We start from the raw sequence: 17087 nt of genomic DNA on the forward strand, positions 1-17087 counted from the left end.
CATTCATATTGCGCTTGATGTAATTAATTATGAATGCATTAGTACTTTGTGTACAGCCGGTCCTGTATTTTTGTTCCTGATATTCGTACGTATGATGTAATTGGAAAACAGATTATTACTCAAAATGTGACGGGAGCGGTAACCTGCGTCACGATCCTAGATTCTCAACGGATTTTTATATTTACTTTTAGCGTCTTACTACAAAGTTAGTATTGTCATACAATCACATAACATGTCAATATTAAATGTGAACGAAAACACTGAACGTAGTAATAATAACGGATCGTCGAGATTTCTCTTGCAGGCGCGAGTGGAATTGACGAAGAACAGTTGGAAATGCCTACAAAATATGAAGACGTGAAAATCGAATTTAGGCGTCTCTAACGTAGGAATAAGGAAAACTGACAGGTTAAAGTCGATACCGGTACTATAGTTCTGAAAAACCGCTGTTTTTCGGTATTTGTTTGCTGTGCGTTATAACAGCGATTTCGTTTACTAACGACAGAGTGAAAAAAGGAATATAATTAGCCATAGCAGCAGTTCTAAAAGTTTTTGTCTCTGCATAAATATTTTTTTTAAAAAAAGAAGCAATTTTTATTCGCAAAATTTCTTTTGGTTTGAAATATTGCGTTATTATATCAACAGAAAATGGGAAAAGCAACTAGTGTTACTTTAATAACACTGTGGACAGAAACGAGCGACAAACACATGGCATAAAATTATCGGTACAGGCTGCGGAGACAATAATGTCCCTGTTACCCTGAGTCGCGGCGTTATAGACGGTGCACGCCTGCATGCGCCATGCAAGACCTGCGCCCACCTACTCTATGGTTGTCACTGTCGTCGTTGGATATACGTTGTATTGCAGAGTGGTATCAGCGCTGGTCTGTACAATGCTTCATTTGCTTTAAAAGATTGAAGATTTGTCTGCCATTTCCATGAAATAATAAAATAGAAAGGAAGTTGGGATAACAGTAATAAATTAAAAACTTAACTGGTCACCCATTTCATACAACAAAAATAAAAAGTAGCTGACATGTTGCGTGTGTCTACATAATATGCCATTATCTGTTTACAGCCATCGAAACGGGACAAATTAACAGGGAAACCTCAGTTTTCATTCTTCTGCACTGTTCGTAGTTCTCAAATAGTGGTATGATCCTCATTTGCAACTTGATTTTGGAGAAGAGCCTCAAAAAATTAGAGTCTGCAGGGGAAAACTAGTGATTTTTTTTAGTATTCAAGCATTTTCACTTTCCGAGAAAAGCAGAGAACAGTGGAAGGACTAAGGTTTCGTTTTCTTATTTTTCCTATTGGTTTTAATATTTTGATTCTATGCGTCTTGAAACTAAGTAAAAAGATCCAATCTTTCTTCGATTTCTACGTTTAACACGGGAAATAGTTGAACAAAAAACCGAAACTGATTACTTCAGAAACCGGTTATTTTGAGCGGTTTTAACACTCAGGTTAAATTGACGTGGAAAAAACATACAACCGAAAACCAGTTGTTTCAGCCATAACCGCTACCATACTGTAGCTCGAACTAGTAAACGTAATCGTAGTACTTATTGGCACACTGAATACTGTCTCGATAGACCTCGGTGCTGAAAAGCATTGACATCGATAAAGATAATCGGGAATCATGTGGCCAACTGCGAAGGCGGGGTGGGGTAGAGGGTGGGAGGCGGGAGGAATGTGACCTTTTATTGATGACATATTGGCATCGTCTGCCAACGACACGGCTAAGCCAAAATAAACTACCTTGGAGTACGCTGCGGTGGCAGCAGTCAGTTTTATTCCTGACAAACACCTTCGAGATAAAATTCAAACTGACGAGTGTTATTTCGCAACTGACGCTGCCAACGCGCTGAGAGTACCACATACAATACTGCAATGTAATTTTCCTTTAAGCTAGGCAATTTATTAATATTTTGAGTGCATACGTTTCCTATATTATCTTCTTAATTTGATAAAGAAAAGATATGTACTGGATGAATTTTTCTGAAGTGTTGAGCATTTCGTTTTTCAATATATTTTGACACAGCCCACTGCTTTTTGTGTACACTGACGGATATGGGAAGTGTACCAGTCCTATATTTATTAAGCACTGCGGCAGTGTTCAACATGAAACAGGGGATTGAACTTGTGGTGGCACAGAGGCAAACAGCCCTTGAATGACATCTTGATCAATTACTTATCATACCTGTAACGCATGTTGTGTCCGTTTATGTCGAAGACTAAAAGTACACGGCTTCCCATCGCATTCTAGACATCTGTTAACTGAATAGACCAGTCAAGGACCCACACGATTCTCAAAGCGTTCCTGATGCGGGATCTTGCAATATCCTGCTAGAATATACCTTTTGCATCCTGACCATGAAATTATTTCGATACGAAGGTTTTTCTCTGCAACTACATGCTCTATCGACTAGACTGGCTATTCTCAGCTGGAACATCATCTCCCCTAATACACTTTTCTGTAGTTAGCAGAACCACTTCTGAAAGTCGATATCTTTTGTATCTAGGAGCTTTAAGATGTCTATTATAGTGAAACGCTAACGTAAGTGTTTTCCAGCCAAATATAACCCCAGTTATACCAATTTTGATTACTTCTTCCAGGATGTGTATTTGGGTTAGCTGAATTCATTCCAAGTGGCGAAAATCGTTCATTCGGAATTCCCAAATGCGCTTAAGCAAACACGAATTTCGTTTTTCATGTTACGTTAATCTAAAAAAGTACTTACCTGAAGGAAGAAGCTTTTCTTTCATGTTCAAATTTCTTCGCACTACGTTGCCTATCACCAGAAAGTGGTTTTTAATATCCACTGAGCCATAATTTTTTCGTAGTTCAATCAATTTTTGTCCTAAATTTAGACAGCCTGTATGCTGCTAAATAGCCTCAAGCCTTTTGCAGACATTTCAACTCAGTTGTCAGCCATGAATCTTTGTCATCCTTCAAAATATTTATCGAGTTGGTCAAATTTACAAACACGTCGTAACATATTCGAGGCTCTCAAGTGAGTATTTCATAACTTTCTACACAATTTGCACTGCGAGACACATATTGTTTTATTTGAAGATGCGTCATAAACACACGACAGGTTTTCCCTGCTGGTCTCTGTTTTGTGCCTGCTGTATCTACGTCTACGTGATTACTCTGTTATTCACAATTAAGTGCCTGGCAGACGGTTCAGTGAACCATCTTCAAGCTGTCTCTCTACCGTTCCATTCTAACGGCGCTTGGGAAAAACGAGCACTTAAATTTTTCTGTGGAAGCCTTCATTTTTCTTATTTTATCGTGATCATTTGTCCCTATGTAGGTGGGTGCCATATTCCTGAATTCTTAATTTCTTTTAGATCTGTTTTAAGTTTGGTTTGTTTGTTTCTTGCTCCCGCCACTATGATACATGAGCTACAGTGAAACTCTCTGCGCAAACAAACACATGGGGAGTCACGTTGAACTGATAGTGCATCCTGTTGTCAGGTGCAGCCTGAACGCGTCCCGTGCAGCTTACTAGGCATGAGGAAACCTAAGTAGGCCAGCTTCAACCGTTGCGCTTCAGCACACACGTACTCTCTTCTCCGTTGCGGGAGGTCGAGTTGCATCAGTGGTTGCATCGGGCAGGAAGGCTGTAAGGAGGCTTTGCTCAACTCTATATGAAGATGGTATCTGTTCTTCCGGACATGTCCGAAAGAATAGATACCATCTTCATGTAGTTAAGGCTAACCGGCCATTGACCTTCTTCTTATGTGCTGCATGCACAAGCATTGCCCGCACTCTTACCGAACTCTGCAAGAATGTCTACCGCGAGTAATGAGTGTAATGGGCAGGGGCACTACGAATGTAGTGGGTGGATATTAAGTCGGGAATGTGGGTCTCACGGTGAGCGTGCAAGGGATAAATCCCCCAGTCGCACTATCCTCTGTGCCCTCGGTGGCTCAGATGGATAGAGCGTCTGCCACGTAAGCAGGAGATCCCGGGTTCAGGTCCCTGTCGGGGCACACATTTTCAACTGTACCCGTTGATGTATCTCAACGCCTGACGACAAAAAAATGGCTCTGAGCACTATGGGACTTAACTGCTGAGGTATTCAGTCCCCTAGAACTTAGAACTACTTAAACGTAACTAACCTAAGGACATCACACACATCCATGCCCGAGGCAGGATTCGAACCTGCGACCGTAGCGGTATCGCGGTTGCAGACTGTAGGGCCTAGAACCGCTCGGCCACTCCAGCCGGCGCCTGACGACAGCTTAGGGTCTTTATTTAATTATCATTTCATTTGTTCACCTTTGGTTGTGACACGGCCCACTTCTTTCAGCGTAGATAAGTGCTTAGAAAGGTTTCATTATGAGCCTTTGGAGATACAGAAGTGTCCTATGTTGCTAAACCAAACAAATTCACAGTTTTCCGGCAATTGTGGACTGCGAGGCTGGTGCCGGCGGAGGTTCGAGTCCTCCCTCGGGCATGGGTGTGTGTGTTTGTCATTAGGATAATTTAGGTTAAGTAGTGTGTAAGCTTAGGGACTGATGACCTTAGCAGTAAGTCCCATAAGATTTCACACACATTTGAACATTTCTCCGGCAATTCCTCTTGAAAACAGCGGTGTGTAAGACAGAAGATATTACGAGTGTTGTGTCGATGGAACGTTCTATCACTAACAGTTGGAGAGACAGCCGTTCTGGAGGGGGTTGGATGGGAGGGGGGTGGGGTGGTGGAGGATAGGGGGGGGGGGAAGTGGAGCGTTGATTGATCCCGTTCTGTGAGCATTTTCTCCCCCCCCCCTCCCCCCCCCCCCCCCCTCTACCGGAATTAAGCTGTCACTCAGCAACGGACCCTGATGTCGACCGAGGGATCACGCGATGCCATCGTAGCCAGATGTTCGTGCTACTGTGCCACTCCATCACGCGCCTGTCAGCCCTCACTGAACGAGTACAGAGGGGTGACGAACCGGGTTTTGTTGATTGCCACTTCCTGATTACTGCTGGGACGACAGAGACCGAACTCGCAAGGCGGCGTTTCCGTTGTAGTTTCGGTTTTCGATCGAAAAATGGAAAAATAAAACAATAAAAAAATAAAGAAATTTTCTGCATGTGACCGTGATCACACGAAAATATTGTGAATAATACCATCTAGATCGCTATGTGTTTCTGTACTTATTAGCTCGTTTCGGCTGCTGCCACAATCAGATCAAAGTTCAGAACCTGTAGGACAAGCTTTAGTGTCTGAATAAAAAACTTAGGCGTAATCCGGGTGTCTTAATAATTTTAGTTTAGGCCTCGATTAGACACAGACAAGTGTAAAAGTGATAGCATATGTCAGCATTTGAAAATGTCCACATACCCATTCTGCCTTGTAAGCCAAAGTACTCGTAAATGCTGAACTCGTTTCGTTATAATCAGTAGTTCCACATTCAAGTGGACTGGGTCGCTTTAATAAGTCAGACATCAGGCACGGAAGACGCGTTTCGGAATTTATCCATCGTCAGATATCCAGGAGCCATTGCTGCACGCGGATATAGCGTTTTCAGTTGTATGTCAAACAAACATTCGCAGATTGGTAGACTCTCAATCTTTCGCAAATTACCATCCTCTTCGTCAGGTGTTGGCAACTGGAATCAAAGATTTCCTCCTTTGTAGTGGCTTTGACGCTTGTCATTTGTCAGGAGATGTTGGTTCTTGTTCTTCCTTCTGTTGTCGGTGTGACACAGCATGGAGGGCGGGATTCGCATGCGCAAATGCAGGAAATCGGGAATGAGGCAGTACGTTGATGTCTTTCCAACACACCACTGAAGATGGACGGAAGTGCAAGCCACCCGTCTCCCAGCGAGCCACGATTGAGGGAGGAAGAGGAACGGTCATCCTCAGCGTTAAGAATTACGCTATATGGTTTATTTCTTTGAACTGCTCGTTTCCCGGTGCCATATATGTTACACTTTGCCTCCCTGCTTACTTAAAAAGTGTAGCCCCCCCGACAATCTTGTACTAAATATTCTGAGGAACTCTACAATATACTTCAGAAACAGCAAGATCGTTTCCATAAGTTAACCGATAAATTGTTTCAACTATATCATACTGTCGGTTTCAATCGAATTCTCGTTCCATTCTGGAATGTGTCATCTGTTTCTGACTTGCGCGCCGTACCTCTAAACGGCAAAGTGAAACGCCGTGTCACCAATTCCACAAAAGATGATTCCCATCTTCAGGAATTAATCGCTCCTGGCACTTAGTGACGTCCTGACACAGAATATCGTAATTGTCTTTGAAATCATCAGTTTCAACTCACATCTTACGATGTCTGAACAACGATGAGCTCTTACGCAAGGATGCCATAGCGAAGAATTTCATTATCAATCAGACAACTGACGGAATAAAGAAGTGAGAGATGAAGGAAGATATCATTATTTTCTTCTCTTTATTTCACCTTAGGCAACGATGGCAATTTAGCCAGGTAAAAGCTAAGTAATGAACTTACAATAAAGAAATTAAATTGTTGACACAGTATGGGAGCATACAGACACAAGTTTAACAAAGGCCTTTGGAAGCCTGCTATTGACTGACGTGCTTGTAAGACAAATTGCAGTAGGATTTAGTAATTTGAAAGAAAAGTTAGGAAAACAATATAACAAAATTATCGTTTAAAAATGGTGTTGTGGCACAGATATAAATTACTGTTATACGTGTCATATCTGTTTTTTTTATATGTCGGTATGAACAGACGCCATGTATACAATAGTGATATCTACGCTTTGGCGGCAGGTCACGATATCTTCAGTGTGGAAGCTCCCTACAGCCGGCACGATGTAAGAAGCACAGTTTCCAGCTACCAAATGCCAAGTACTAACGACTGCAGGCGAAAACAGAGCTGTCTACGGAGCCCTGATAAGACTGGTTTGTTTTCATAGAGGTGTTCACGAAATCACTTTGCGTTATTGGTCCATGTGACCGTGCAAAGCTGTCGTGTCCAGCCCGCTGCAACTCATGGGTCAACTAACGGCAAGTCAGTTACAAATCCGACATTTTGAGGGAATCAGGCGAGAAGATGCGAAAAATAAAGAAAACGAACGGGGGAGGATGTAGGGGAGAGGGTTATGGCAGTTGGGGGCGACAAACTGGGAAATTGGGTCGAACGTGAAGTGTGCTCGGATAGCCAAAGTTGTTAACACAGCCACTCACGTAAAGCAGGAAATTTGGGTTCGTCCCAGCCCGGCATAAATTTGCACTTGTCGCCATTGAATTATTTGATTGCTCTCATGTGGCTGACATCTGTATTTCTCTTTCATCACATATATATATGACGATACACGCACACAATTTGAAAAAGTTGTTGGATGTTTTGTGTAAAATTTTATGGGGTATTGTATCAAAGTTAATTGTTCTGACGCAATGAAATCCATACTAATATTATAAATGCGACCCCCCCCCCCCCCCCCCAAGGAACGACTCACACCATACGAGTCTAACCCCTATCTTTTCTTGGTAGAGTCATGGTGGTGTACGCGTACGTGGAGAACTTGTTTGCTCAACAATCCTCGACATAGTGTAGCTGAGGCGAAATAACGGGAACCAGCCCGCATTCGCTGAGGCAGATGGAAAACCGCCTAGAAACCGTCGACAGACTGGCCGGCTCACCGGTCGTCGACACAAGTCCGCCGGGCGGATTCGTACCGCGGACCAGGCGCTGCTTCACGCTCCGGAATCAAAACGTGACTTTTAGTAAGATATTTTGGGTGAACTGTCGGGAAATGTGACGTTGGGGGATGATGCTCCACCTATAGATATTATCTTAGCTATGGGTGCTATTGAGTACTTGATTGTGAAACTGAAATAAGATGCAGTATGTAAATGTTTGGCTAGAGTTTTATATTTCGCCACCCACCCCCACACACCCCAAAACCCCCCATCCCAACCTCCTGACATATTATTTCGCCCCCCTTCCCCAGAATGGAAACCACGAGCTGCACCTGAATTACATACAACGTGAAAATCACGGAACAGCAGTGGAAATGAAGTACACGTCTAGTAAAGGCATGGACGCCGCCGTCGACACCCCGAGAACTCGTGGCTGTGCCTGGTGGGGACTGTGAAGGCCAGTGTGGCCGGCGCCAAGGCCGGGCCCCGGAGACAGCGCGTCTCGCGTAGCGCGGTCGCCGCTCTCGCCCCTCCACGGCTAGCGGAGGCGCGGCGCGGCGTCGCGACGCGAAGCGCAGGGGGGGGGGGGGGGGGCGAGGCGAGGAGGGTCAATTGGCGAGCGGAGCACAGCACGCTCGCAGCTGCCTCGCGACGCAATCGCGGCTCTGTTGCCTGCAATCTGCTCGCCTGACAGCCGGCCACGCCCCCAGCCACTTAACTGCAGCCTCAAGTCGAATCATCTGGAGACTTCCATGGCCATTGGCATGCGTCAATGTCGCTTCACGAGTCAAGGGTACGAAAGACAACTGCGGAGTTCTGGGCGTGTGCATTTCGTCTCCTACATGGAGAATGGTCTGCACTGAAAGTTGCCTGTCAGGTTTGAAGCTTTCTCTACCGGATTATTTTCCGTGTTGTTAACTCGCAGGTACACTGTAAAAATACATTCCATTCCGACAAGCATTACTCTTTTGCGCGCGTTCTATAAGATGGTGGAAAGGTACTCTTGGAGTTTCCGGTCCCGTGGGCCAACGAGACTTGAGCTCGCCTCGCAACAAGCTGTCTACAGCATGTTTGAAAGACACGATCGTTCTGCAGGTGATGGTCGGTGCAGATGGTGCTGTGGTATCTTAAGATGGTATATGTCTTCGAAGAGGTTCAGCACATTTGAGGAGGTGACAACCAACAATGAACACGTTCACAATTACAGACAAAAGAGAGAGAGAATGAGAGAGATACGAAATGGAATGGTACATATAGGATAAGCGAATTACAGGGTGATCAAAAAGTCAGTATAAATCTGAAAACTGAATTAATCACGGAATAATGTAGATAGAGAGGTACAAATTTACACACATGCTTGGAATGACATGGGGTTTTATTAGAACCAAAAAAATACAAACGTTAAAAAAATGCCCGACAGATAGCGCTTCATCTTATCAGAATAGCAATAATTAGCATAACAAAGACAAAGCAAAGATGATGTTCTTTACAGGAAATGCTCAATATGTCCACCATCATTCCTCAACAATAGCTGTAGTCGAGGAATAATGTTGTGAACAGCACTGTAAAGCATGTCCGGAGTTATGGTGAGGCATTGGCGTCGGATGTTGTCTTTCAGCATCCCTAGAGATGTCGGTCGATCACGATACACTTGCGACTTCAGGTAACCCCAAAGCCAATAATCGCACGGACTGACGTCTGGGGGCCCGCATCTCGTGGTCGTGCGGTAGCGTTCTCGCTTTCCACGCCCGGGTTCCCGGGTTCGATTCCCGGCGGGGTCAGGGATTTTCTCTGCCTCGTGATGGCTGGGTGTTGTGTGCTGTCCTTAGGTTAGTTAGGTTTAAGTAGTTCTAAGTTCTAGGGGACTGATGACCATAGCTGTTAAGTCCCATAGTGCTCAGAGCCATTTGAACCATTTTTTGACGTCTGGGGACCTGAGAGGCCAAGCATGATGAAAGTGGCGGCTGAGCACACGATCATCACCAAACGACGCGTGCAAGAGATCTTTCACGCGTCTAGCAATATGGGGTGGGGCGCCATACTGCATAAACATCGTACGTTCCAGCAGGTGTTTATCAGCCAGGCTGGGGATGATGCGATTCTGTACCCTCTCACCCGTCATGGTAGCAGTTTTGCTGTCCAGTGCCATCTGTTGGACATTTTGTGAACTTTTTTTTTTTTTTGTTTGGTTCTAATAAATCCCTATGTCATTCCAAGCATGTGTGTCAATTTTTACCTCTCTATCTACATTATTCCGTGGTTTATTAAGTTTTCAAATTTATACTGACTTTGTGATCACCCTGTACATCACACACTTAGAGTGAAATCGAACATGTGCCATGACACAAGCCTATGAAAATGACACAAGCCTATGAAAATACGTGGTTCATAGCAGACACGAACCTGTCGACATTTACGTTTCGTGCAAAGAATAGCTAGTCCATTACGGCCAATACGAGGCGCTCGCTGATTCCACGCTGGTGATTTCCGTTGCATTCACGACCAGACGCATCCACGCAGAACAGCTGTTAGCATTATTTTGTGCTTCAGTGCTCCCTCGTAGTAATATTTCAAGGTGCTAATGCTAATATTAATAATTATCACTGGGAGACAGTTACTTACCTGCTGACCGCATTGTCGGTAGAGACACTTCTACAAAAATGGTCAACAGCTGTGACAAGAAGAAGAACGTAATGAGGTCTACCAATTATTGATTGGTTCAAATGGCTCTGAGCACTATGGGACCTAAATTCTGTATTTATCAGTCCCATAGAACTTAGAACTAATTAAACCTAACTAAGGGCATCACACACATCCATGCCCGAGGTAGGATTTGAACATGCCTTCGTAGCGGTCGCACGGTTGCAGACTGTAGCGCCTAGAACCGCTCGGCCCTCCGGCCGGCAATTATTCATTTAATTACTAAACCTTAAGATCCTGGGGAGTGAAGACATCAAGTCCCTATGTAAAGACCTATTAAATTTAGTTCACGTAAGTGATATGAAACAATTTTCACGTACAAGTACGCAGCTATGAGAAACACTCATATTGATATGAAGGCAACTGTATTCTAAAGGCCCCAACAGGACATACAGGATCGGAAGTCTCTTTAGAAAAGCGAATGAACCATTATGAAATTCGGTTCTTAAGAATGTGCTTAAGTACCTCTCAGCCATCCAGTCTCAGATGAACGAGAAAAATGTTGATGGCTTACAGCAAACCATATTCAACGAAAACTGTCATAATGAAGAGGACGTAAGTTCGTCTTCATCCATCGCTGACGAAATGTCTATGTTGGTCAATGAAGAGGTGGAGAAAAGTGCTTGTGATTGTTCAAAATGGTTCAAATGGCTCTGAGCACTATGGGACTTAACATCAAGATCATCAGTCTCCTAGAACGTAACTAACCACATCACACACACCAAGTCCCGAGGCTGGATTCGAATCTGCGTCCGTAGCGGTCACACGGTTCGAGACTGAAGCGTCTATAACCGCTCGGCCACACCGGCTGGCTTGTGATTGTTCAACAGGTGCTTCTGGTTTGTATCTTTAAGCGTAATAGTTGCCTCAAAGAACCGTTCTAATAATACATAATGGCATTTTACATCATTGTATTCTGTTATGGTGATTGGAAGTATTTTTAGATAATTATGAAGCAACAATGAAATCAGAACTTTTGGGAATACACTGAATATCAATATTATGGTTGCCACTTCGTAATTTTTTCCATGATTTCACGTACTACTTCGTTACCAATACGTAACATGATATACACTGGTATAGCCGGCGGCTGTGCCCGAGGGGTTCTAGGCGCTTCTGTCCGTACGGTCGCTAGTTCGAATCCTGCCTCGGGCATGGATGTGTGTGGTATCGTTAGGTTAGTTAGGTTTAATTAGTTCTAAGTCTAGGTGACTGATGACCTCAGATGTTAAGTCTCATAGTGCTCAGAGCCATTTGAACCATTTGTCCAAAAATACAACAACAAACTGAAATGTTTTCAAGGCTGCGTTTAATTTGCCACAAAACAATACAATCAGGTAATAGTACAGTATAAATAATATGAAGAATACAGAACATAAACAACTGGAGCGCGCATAATGGTAAACAAAAATATCGTTCGTTTTTTTTCAACTCGACGAGTTTACACACACATTCCGATAACTGGTTAATGTGCTCAGTATGGCGGGGTGGCCACCTCTGGCAGCGAAACAGGCCTGACAAATGACGGGACATACTGTGAATGATGTCATCAATTTCATACAGAGGTAATAATGGCCATTCTTCCTGCAGCGCTGCTCGCAAGTCTTTCGAGTGGTTGGTGGATACCGCTGTGATGTAACCCGTGTCCATAGTGCAACGCCGACGTGCTCTATGGGATCCAAGTCGAGAGAGCGAGCAGGCCACGCCACGCGTTTACAAGAAAACATCAACCGCGCGTGCCCTATGAGGTCGAGCACTATCGTCCAGCAATACGGTCTGGGCCCACAGCACCTCGCAACAACAGCACATGAGGTCCCAAGATCTCGTCACGATACCTAACAGCAGTTAAACCTTGCCGATTTAACAGAACAATTTCACGAAGGAGTGGTCAGCATAATACCCACCCACACGATTAAGGATAATCCTCGATAGCAGTCTTTTTCCACAATGGTTGGTTCCAGAAATCATGTTCCACGTTCCCTCCAGATGCGAATTCGTCGAGAATCACTGAATCACTGTCCAGACCAAATCCGTACTCACCTGTGAAAAGAACATTGGTTCACTGTTCAACCGTCCAGATAGCGTGTTGATGGCTCTACTCGTGCCCTTCTGGGAAGACGCATCAGAGGTACACATACAGCAGGTGTCCGACAATAAAGGCCACTCTGTCCAAGTCTTCTGTACACCGTTTGCCTCGCTACAACACTTCCAGTGGATGCTGCGACGTCAGATACCAGTTGCCGTTCAGTACTTAGGCGGTACCGTCGTGACCTAACAGCCGAATAAGGGTTCTCTCTTTCTAATGTTACACGTAGTCGGCCCCGTCGCCATAATCGAAAAACAACAGAATTATTCACATTAAGCTATCGGGCCACATAAGTTTGCGACTGTACTGTTTCTATTCTTCCCCTGGCCGTCCACCGCAGAGAGCCTCGTAGGCGTCTTCTCTGTGCCATATTGCGCAGCGATTGTGGATGTGGGATTACCCGGCAAAGACTATACCGTTTGACAGGTGCCCTGCCGTCATCTGTGGTGTGGTTTTCCTTTGATCGGAATGCCATCTTCCGTGCAGGACACGATCGTACGGACATCTGTTGACAGACTGTATCATTATATCGTGAATTAAACACGAGACGGGGAAATAGTTATTTGTTGCTTTAACTTTGGACACCAGTGTAGTAGAACAAGCATTATACGATGAGATGTAATGTTATTTTGGAAAAGAAAAGAAAAGCAAATATTTGCTTTTGAAAAACAGCCAAAGCCGAACATGTCCAAATAGTTCGTGCATATGAGAACATTTTCATACTTAAATGTACTACATATTGAAGCAGTATTTTCATTGTCTATTTGATAAACACCTATCTGTATTTTAGCACAGTAATATGTTGTTTCCATAGATGTATATATACGCCCGAAATAAGTTTTATGTTGATTTTGAAACATTATATTTAGTGGACATGTTCGTCAGATATCGCGAAGTTTACCTATTGGTTAATTCGTATTACAAGGCTGGAAGTGAATATATCCACGTACATTCAATGGTGATATGTAACCGTTGTGACATTTAGAAGAAACTGGTTTCCAATGCACGGTACAGAATCGGGTTTCTATGAACCTCTGCGTCTAGTAGAGCGTTCATCACATCCCCAGCCAATTTGCTTCACGCAAATCTTTCGAGATGTACAGATTTTCCTTTTCTTTAAGATTTCATGTGTTGTAACTTTTTGAATACCACTTTTTTTCTACTAAGGTTGTGTGCTATCGTGGCCTAATTATACATTTTTGGAATCAATATATGTTTTTTCATCAAATAATTTCTAAATCATTAGAAATTTCCTGATGCTGTTTTCCTTTTGTAACGCAAAGTTGCACTTTCCATTGAGCACTTAACCACTCAACAGGTTCCAATCATTTCGGAACTATTTTGAACGTTATTCACCGTCTTGCTATGCATGTTTCTCAGATCAGAAGGTAAGTGAACTGCTGACCGAGATGACGGAACTGAAGTTCATCGTTTCATCTAAAGTGTGAGTCGTTACGACTTTTATTTCTGAATTGTGCTAACCGAGCAGCCAAACCATGCTCATTGTACACATCAGAGCTAAAAGCACTGTAGTTTACACGTTTCTGATGTGTATTCGGATAGTGCTACCAGCAGTCATATTCACGCAATTCCATTAACTATTTGCTACGCCCTTTATAAATACGTTACACAAAGTAACTATCTTCCGTTCTAAGTCGTATTTTCTAAATAGTGCAGTCAGACCGCGTTACGATTTAAATTGATGGGTTTAAACTTTGTGTATGAGCGAGCGTTTCAATTTAGGACGACTTTAGATCTTACTTTTTTAGGAAATCCTACAAACCTAGACACAGAGCTTACAGTAAACTCACCAAACAACGAAATTGAAATGGATGACACAGTAGCTGTCAGTATAAAGTTGCTCAAGGACGTCGTCACGCACTCAGTACAGCTGACAGACAGCAGCAACGATGGAACTTTGGAGTAGTTGTTAGTCGTGACATGGCTCACAAAATGCTCCGTGAATTGGTTAGCTCACGACAACCGTAATCGACCTGTACTTAGCAATGTCTACAGCATAACTCCACCAAGCAGTCACGTTAATCGATATCGCGCGCGGTACTCAAGAATAAAGCGTGTCGGGGTACACAACTGGAACACTGGGTTACCGCTATGTACTCGGATCACATCGTGGCTCGCGAAAAAACAAACAAGAAACTCTCTGCAGAAGAGTTTAGTCCAAAAACACATCCTCCTAAAATTTATCTCAAGCAAACAGGGAATATATGGTACTGTCCCAAGGCCTTCTGTTCTTAGTTTCAAATTCCTTGTCGAAAGGTATGGGTAGATATGGAACTTGCAGACCGGATGCCACAATCTCTGAGAAGTTTTACTTGTCTTTTGGTTTCCCAAATCAGTCTCATGACGACTGATTCTTGCAATGGATAAAATAACAAAGATATAATTTACCCAGGATATACCTGTTATTTGGGCATCTATCTCCACGTAGAAAATGTAACTCTGAGAAAACTATCTGAGAGATATCTGCCGCCCTGGATAAACTGTGGAAAGCAACTTGTCGGTATGCCAAACTGAAATATGGATATCGTGGCAGATACTGCACTAAATGCAAGAGATGTCGGTAAATTCGTGAACGATCCCATGAAATGAGGGTACCCGAAAGTTTTTTTATACGGGTATGACTACTGGAAACTATAATCACACACGGATCAATGACAGCTGTGACTGTGTGCTGCATGCTCCCGAACTTAATTCGCTGAATTCGTGGGGAGACACCGTGATGTATGTATTGGGGTCTACACTTATTTTTCCATTTTTCCAGCCATCTGAATTAGATAGATTTTCATTCTAAGCACCCTGAGACAATAATGTTATAATAATAATCACCATTTAAGAGCTCGAGTATGGATGTTGTGCACAAGCATCATCTTTTTCTGTCATTATGATTGAACTTTCCAACGAATTTACTGTTCTTTTCCAAATTTTTCCGTTGTCATTTCTTTACTTTCTACTTAATTTTCCCCTTTGTCCAAAACGTAGCGTGTGAGGAAATACCTAGGTTTATCGTGGTTCAGTTACGTCCACATTCCTCGTCGCTATATGAGTCATAATCTAGAATTTCTGTAGAAAACAGTACTGTAATATAGCTTGCAAGCGACGTTTGCCTTCAGTTGCAATATCTAAAGAAAATCACCGTTTACGAGACCAGAAAATTTGGAATGGTTCTAGATCAGTTTTTGAGTAATGGTAAGTCAATCTTGGAAGACGCCCCTACACGCACATGGAGATGAGAAACTGCGACACGATTAGCATCTACGACTGAAACACCTGCGTCAGTGTCCGCTGTATCCAGATTATATCGTGAGAATATGACCTTCAAGCAGAGCCTTTGATTATACAGAACCTTACGACAAATCTTCATTACTTTACTCAACGTATTTTTAACGATGAATTTGGGATATTTATGTCACGCTGAGAAAAGCACGACAGTACGGTAATTATATAGAATCGGTATTTTTTGTGGTATAAATATCCAAACGATTAACCATATAATATCACGGCTTCAACTTAAAGAGTTAGGCACAACAAACCGTTCTTGTGCCTTTCATGAGAGGAGAGTCTTCAATAAATATTACGAATGTACATTTACTGAAATAAAAATGTATCGTGATTGTGATTCTTAGTAAGTAGCCTGACAGGATGGGTATTCTGAGTTAACACAGTTGCCTCTTCATTGAATGACGTGGAAATCAATTAAATGAGCTCAAAAGAAGCTGAAATACAGGATCAGTAGAATCTGGCAGTTGAAAACTGAGGTAACTTTCCTGTAATGAATACTGCCTCGCGGCAAGAAAGCTGCACTACCGGAAGTACTAAGGCAGATAGAATCTCCACAAATAATTATAATAACATACAGGATCTGGCAGGATGAATAGTCAGTATACAAGTAGATGATAGGAACGATCATTCGAAACAAACAACACGGGCTCTAAAATGCATACTTTAAGAACTGCGAGCAATTCTCCATTAGAGGAGTGGTGTTTCAAGGTAGCGAAGATGAAAACTCACAGCTCTTAAGGATTCTCTTTATAGTCCACGTTTACTAAACTTCTTTTTTTTTTTTCTTTTTTTTGATCCGTACTATCGCCTCTGAAAATACGGAAAGCCAAGAGCTTGCAATAGAAGAGATTTGTTTCACAGTTACGAAGATCAACTGCTCATAGATCTCAAGGTAGGCATTTTGGAGCCTGTATTTACTAGATTTTTTGCTTCGAATAATTGTTCCAGTTATGTCTCTCAATACTGACCATTCCTCCTGGGAAACCTCGTTCACCGAGCGAGTGGTTAGTACATGCATTCGGGAAGACGACGGTTCAAACCCGCGTCCGGCGATCGTGATTTAGATTTTCCGTGATTTCCCTAAATCGCTTCAGGTAAATATCGGGATGGCTCCTGGTAAAGGGCACGGCCGAAGTCCTTCACCATATTTCCCCAGTCCCATGGGTCCGACGACCTCCATGTTTCGTCCCTCCCTCGAATCAACCATCCAACCAACACCTCGGATATCAGACTGAGTGCAACTGTTATTAATACATAGCAAAAGTGAACTGAGTCACGAAAATTTCCGAAATTTTAGCTCAAATTTTATTATATCTTTGGTGTAATAACGTTAAAATCGTAGTCTGTTTTCCAGAAAATGAAAACAGAG

Source organism: Schistocerca serialis, chromosome 6 (genome assembly GCF_023864345.2).
Source record: "Schistocerca serialis cubense isolate TAMUIC-IGC-003099 chromosome 6, iqSchSeri2.2, whole genome shotgun sequence".
NCBI classification, from domain to species: domain Eukaryota; kingdom Metazoa; phylum Arthropoda; class Insecta; order Orthoptera; family Acrididae; genus Schistocerca; species Schistocerca serialis.